The sequence below is a fragment of the Theobroma cacao genome, chromosome 6 (assembly GCF_053813885.1).
Source record: "Theobroma cacao isolate CCN51 chromosome 6, ASM5381388v1, whole genome shotgun sequence".
Taxonomy (NCBI): Eukaryota; Viridiplantae; Streptophyta; class Magnoliopsida; order Malvales; family Malvaceae; genus Theobroma; species Theobroma cacao.
This window is the reverse complement of record NC_142644.1, coordinates 23,107,198-23,113,999: the sequence shown is the minus strand read 5'-3', so window position 1 is coordinate 23,113,999 and position 6,802 is coordinate 23,107,198. Positions and strand designations below refer to the sequence as shown.

The 6,802-nt window shown below is 36.5% G+C and overlaps 1 long non-coding RNA gene across 1 annotated transcript; it reads right to left on the bottom strand.

Moving 5' to 3' along the window:
* Nucleotides 1-1,733: 1,733 nt before the first annotated feature.
* LOC148762197 (uncharacterized) lies at nt 1,734-3,469 on the bottom strand. The gene is made up of 3 exons (XR_016026992.1): nt 3,400-3,469; nt 2,667-2,750; nt 1,734-1,809 (listed from the first exon to the last, which is right to left on the bottom strand). It is a non-coding gene; the product is annotated as an uncharacterized LOC148762197 (long non-coding RNA).
* Nucleotides 3,470-6,802: the final 3,333 nt, after the last annotated feature.

Genomic DNA, 6,802 nt, shown 5'->3' with positions numbered 1-6,802 from the left:
TTCCAATTAAATTGTGTCTAACAGTCATAAGCTATTTCAAGCTCGATATATATATATGATATGAAATGAAAAATGCACGGGTAGCCATCTAGACTCGGTAGTGGCCTAAGTCGATTTTTCATCCGATAAATTGGCCAATGCGTCCAATTTCACTCCAAATTAATCCATTTCTCCTCTAATACCTTAATTTACCACATACCATTTAAATAAAGCCAAATTCAGCATTAGAACCCTCACAGTTCCTTATAGAAAAATTCGGTCATTTGGTGCATTAGCACCGAAAATTTTTCTACATAACCGTTTCACCTTAATTCATCATTTTCCAAGCCATTTTCCTTGAAATAAAAACAATCCCCCATTGATATTCAGCCCTCATGGTTCGACCAACAAGGAACCCTAGAGAAATTGAATATTTCTTTTGTGTTTTTGTTCATAACCATGCTTAACTATCCCTAAACACTAACATAGTCTAAAATCAAATTATTCCAACAACAATTCCTCTTCCATACCCATTTTTCAGAATTGAATTCATCATGATAACTCAATATTCAACCATGAAAATCAAGAACAAAAGCATGGGCAAGCTAGGTATCAAGGAGAATTAAAGAAATTTGAACTTACCTAGCTTGTTTCCTTGAATTCCAACACTTTCTCTTTGATTTTTCCCACCTAGGGCTTGTTCTTCCTTGGTTTCTCTTCTCTTCTGGTTTGGCTAATCACTATGGGAGAAATAGGTTGATTTTTATGCCTTTTATAAAGAAAATAATGAATGGATGAGATTTTAACACATGTCACCATTCCATTGGTCCATGTGTCATACTTAGCCATTAAGCAATCTCTCTCCACCACACATTTCTCATGTTTATCCATTTACAGGATGAATAAAATCCCTTGGCCTTGACAAGTGCTAGGGCAAAAAATGTACCGATTTGCCCCCGGGGTGAAAAAATTACGATTTTGCCTCTATATTTCGAAATGTAACGGAATCAAATTATTTTTACTTTTCAACCTCAAATAACACTAACATTAATCAATATTAACCAAATGGGGCCAAAAACTCATTTTATAAAAATTCTCGTTTAGTCTTCTAGTGGCAAAATTACCATTTTGCCCTTGTGCTCCAAAAATACCAGGAATCATAATTTTTTTCACTGCTAAACATCATTTTATACTCCAATAATCATAAATATATTTTGTCACGACCCGGAACTCCCATCGAGCCCGTGACAACCGCCGCGACGTCTCAATTTACATTCATTACCCAGAATGTCAACCGAGACCCCGCAAGGCTTTAATATCAGCTTCTCATTTCCCCTGTGGGTAGCTGTTTCCAAATACCACATTTTAAAAGATTTTAAACTGTTTCCAACTTAAACAAATGAAATAATAATTTCCGTCTCACAGGGGTATTTTTGTCATTTATCCCAAAAATCTCAAAAATCATCTAAAAATATAGTATGTAAGTGGAAAACACATATTTCTTAATCAAAAATAATTTTGGATGTCTAAAACATTCGTTTAAAATGGAATTATGACTGTTATAATAAAATAAAAATATTCAATAAAATATTCAATTTTCACATAAAACGATATTTTAAGAACACTGCATAAATAATTTTTATAGCGTAAAAGCAAAATAAATTCTTACATACCGTAATACAGATAACCAAAGTATAAAATTTAATTTACAGTGACACGTGGGCCCACGAATGACCAAAAGTATCAAAAGAAATGAACCTACAGTCTTTGGATGTGGCAAGTTCAACTGTAATCCTTGCCGATATCAGTTATCTACAATCTATTCTGAACCTGAAATGGGTGGAAATGAGGGTGGTGAGATTATAAAATCCCAGTGAGTAAACAAACATCACTCAAAATATCTAAAGTCGAGTAAAATGAGACTATTAAAACATTTCATCAAACTGTAATTTATCATCTTTCAACTTATTTCAACCAAATGAAATCAATTTATTTAAAGCAAGTAATCAGTATGGCTTATGAATTTCTTAAAAAACTTGGCTCATGCCAAAAATTATTATCATACTCAGTTATTTGGGATACCTTGGCCGAGGGCTATCCCAACTGAGTCCGCCAAGGCTATTAGAAAGTCATGTTTTTATTTTGAAAACATAGCCATTCCTTGACGTTGGCCGAGTTCCCCTTCACGAGGTGGTTTGGCGTGAAGTGAACTCTAAAAGTTATACCTCAGGAGTTACCATACTCGCCTCTCCAACCGAGGTAAAAATATAACAGGATTCCGTGCCCCTCTAATAGGCTAGTCCACAGAATCCAGCCCACTGCAGCAGGTCAAACCCACCATACAATAAAATTTTGACAGCATGACAGGGCTAATATATTACTACCCAGCCTGCAAGGGTAAAATAAAGCGATTCATATAATTCATAAAAACACAGCCCAGCCAGTCATGCCAATACAATAACATAAGCCATTAATTCAATTTTAAATTTACAACATATCAGTGGTCTCCAATTACTCTATTTTCAAAATCGTTATTTCGTTTCAAGACAATTTATAAAATATTTTCATTTAAACTCATTTTGTTTACAAAACATAAAAATTTACCATTTGAACTCATTTTCATAAAATTCACCAAAACCGAATAAAAACATACTTTAGATAATTAAAATGATGGTAAGGTTACTCACCGTGTCTAGAGTTAGGATTTTCGAAATACTCAGACTATTGGTCCTCGGGTGCAATTCCCTTGCCTTTATCAGAGGACTCACCACCTTGACACAGTACAAAATCGAGAAATTCACCACATTGGTACTAAATTGAAATTAAACTAATTTAGACTACTAATGCTTGATATGGAATGCAAAAATGTCTAAATTTTTGCCTAAATGCGGTGTTAGCCTATTTCGGTCTTTTACCCGATAAATTGATATACGCGTCTGTTTAAACTCCAAATTAATTTTTTTCAGTTTCTACACCTCAATTGCACTCAAATTGACTTAATGTCCCTCAGTGTGGTGCAAATTATCAGTCTCGATAACAAATTACGAAAATACCCCTAGTGGGTAAAAATTTGTATTTTTGCTCCGAAAATATCCATTATTTTTCTAGGCTCATAATTCATCATTATTCATCATAATTCCTCAAATAACCATCAAGATCAGCAGCCAATATTCCCCTAGAAAATTCAGCATAATGGGTTTCAATGGGAGAAAATTATATTTCTAGCTTATTTTTGCTATATTTCAATATAACTTAACTAAAATCACTTAATTCAATTAAAATCAACCAAAAATCAAGCTCAAAACTCATCCATGGAGGTTTGGCCAGCATGGGTGTCCATACCCACTTTCTAATTTTGCATGGAAATGAGAAAAAAATGCATGGGTAGTGAAAATCACAAGGAAAATCAATGAAATTTACCTTTTTAATGCTTGATTTCTTGATTTCTCTTGATTTTCTCCAAATTTTTCAGGTAGGATTCTTGTTTTTTTTTTTCCCTTTTCTCCCCTGGTTTGGACAGCTGAAGAAGATGAGAATTCCGGAATTTTTACCTTTTTAAAGGCTAAAATAATATAATATTATTTTATTCATTTTTTTAATGTTTTATTAATTCCTTAAATTTTAGCCATCCATTTATTTCCAAATTTTCACCATACACTTGTCCCACATATCCATAGCTTAGGTAAAATTCTCAGACTTATCCAAAGTCTTGGTGGAGTAATTTTTGAAATTTACACTTTTACCCTCGTAAAAGTCAAAAATTACATTTTTGCCCCAAAAATTGAAAAATTACCCATAGACATATTTTTCATCCCTTATACTCATACCATTCTCCAATTTGTCAAATTTGATCTAAATTCTCTCAAAATCTCAAATTTTGTCTGCGGGTGGCAAAATTACGATTTTGCCCCTACACTCTAGAAATCACTGGAATTAAACTTTTTCACTGCCAAACCCTCAAATTATACTCCAATACTCAAATGGGGCTAAAAAAAATTCTTTTCTAAAAATTCCCATTGTGTCCTTGGGTGGCAAATGACCATTTTGCCCCTGGACAGTAAAAATTCTAGTTTGACTTCAAATTGATCCTCGAACTCCAAATCACCATATTAAACCATTCTGGGACTTTAATATTCTTAATTTCATTTTAAATTCTCTATTTGATCTAGTTCGAGACTTAAATTAACTTAATTGTACCATTTGGTACATTGTCGTCTTTTAACGATTTTTCTTTGAGGGCTTTCCAAGTATGCAAGCATATTGTCAATCATATGAATGACATGGAAAGTATTTTATAAGATCGGGCTTGACATATTTCATATAATTACTCTTGGTCAAATGTGATCAAATCTTGGCTAAAAATCTCCATTTTATCATCAAATGGTGAAGTGACCGTTTTGTCCCTAATCGGTCAATTTTCCGGATGGACTCCAAACTGGACCTTGAACTCCGAATCACTATTCTAAGCCATTCTGTGGGTTTCAAAATTTTCAATTTCCTCTTAAAATTTCTATTTGAATTAGTTCAAGACTCGATTTAACTTAGTTGTACCACTCGGTATAATACCGTCTTTTAATCGAGCTTGATAGGGTCTCACATTCTTCCCCACTAATAAAAATTCGGTCCCCGAATTTAAATTCAATGTAGAGTGACTTACCTTTACATATCGAAGAGGTGTGGATGCTTTGTCCGCATCTCATCCTCAGCTTCCCACGTCACCTCCTTTAAATCCTGATACCAACATTGTCACTAGAGGTGGCTCCACCCTTCAGGGCAGCCCTTTCTCCCTTCCACGACGAGCAACAAAGGGTACCTATCAGAGCACTTGGTAAGCAGTATCACTCAACCTCGTTGCCAAGCTCCTGAAGGTACCACATAGCTGCCATATGCACCTAGGCGAAGAGCCACGCTTCGCCCCTGTTCACGCGTGAGAGTTCCCAGGGATCAGGTAAAACCCTTTGCTCTGATATCAAGTTTGTCACGACCCAATTTCTCGGGTTATGACCGGCGCATGAGCTCAATGAGCATAGCTCACAAAGCCGAAGCAAGCCTATCCATTTACCTTTGCTTAACAAATTTATCATATCATGCATATACACACACACCTTTTCTCGGGTGTGAACATCGCCAAAACACAATGGCATTATCAATAATAATATACATGCACTATACTAGTCATGTATTTGGCAATTTACATTGCATACACATATTCACATTGTTAGATTGTATTCACAATACAAAAGGATCCATGACTTCCAGCGGAGACATTTACAATAAAAGAGATTACTATCGAATGCCAGACACATACCCAAGAGATGCACTACAGGGACTCCTCGATCTAGGGTCCAACAGTCACCTGATCTAAAAACATAAATTTTTATAAAACGTGAGTACAATACTCAGTGAGTGAACAAGATGGGAACAAGCATACCATAAGGAATGTTTATCGAAATCATGATGCATTCATTTTCTCAAAACCATGCAATTGTTTTAGCTCCTTTAAACCCCTCATGTAAACCCCACATGAGTAAATCACTTTACAAAAATCCATGCTCAACTATGGTACCAAAGAAATAGGATATATGGCAAAAACCCACAAGTTAGCAAAATGGACAGAAAGTTTCTCGCTGTAGCGAACTTCATTCTCGTTGCAGCGAGAACCAGAACATCAAGGAAAAAGTCTCATTTTTCCCTTAAAATAAGTCATCCTGCTAAAATAACAATAGAAGCGTGTAACACATGTAAACTTCCAAATTTCAACAAAACAAATGCTTACATATTTGCATTTACAACCATATACCCATCATCAACATGCACACCATCCCATCATCATCATCATGCACATCATCCCATCATCATCATCTCATATGCAACGGCTTATGCGCATATAGCCGGGTCAGCAACGGCTTATGTGCACTCCCACTCACACATAGCCTGGTCAGCAACGGCTTATGTGCACTCATACTCGCACATAGCCGAGTCAGCGACGGCTTATGTGCACTCCCACTCACACATAGTCGAGTCAGCAACGACTTATGTGCACTCCTACTCGCACATAGTCGGGTCAACAACGGCTTATGTGCACTCCCACTCGCACATAGCCGGGTCAGCAACGGCTTATGTGCACTCCCACTCGCACATAGCCGGGTCAGCAACGACTTATGTGCACTCCCACTCGCACATAGCCAAGTCAGCAACGGCTTATGTGCACTCCCACTCGCACATAGCCGGGTCAGCAACAGCTTATGTGCACTCCCACTCGCACATAGCCGGGTCAGCAACGACTTATGTGCACTCCCACTCGCACATAGCCGGGTCAGCAACTGCTTATGTGCACTCCTACTCGCACATAGTCGGGTCCAAATCAACATGCAAAGAAGCATCCAATGCATATCATGCATTTTATCATATTGTGATAACACATAAACCATTGTATAGCACATTTTCACAATATAAAATCATTTTACTAAAAGCCTGTTCCCAAGGTACATTTTCTAAGACAAGTTGGATAGAATCTTTCATATTTCTCAAAACAAGTTTGAAATGCAAGTCCACTCACCGGTATTAGGAGTAGAAATACTCCTATTTTCAGTCCGCGGGTACAGTTCTTTACCCGTATTCAATGGCTCACCACCTAGCCATAATCCATGACACATATTCCAATTAAATTGTGTCTAACAGTCATAAGCTATTTCAGGCTCGATATATATATATGATATGAAATGAAAAAAGCACGGGTAGCCATCTAGACCCGGTAGTGGCCTAAGTCGATTTTTCATCCGATAAATTGGCCAATTCGTCCAATTTCACTCCAAATTAATCC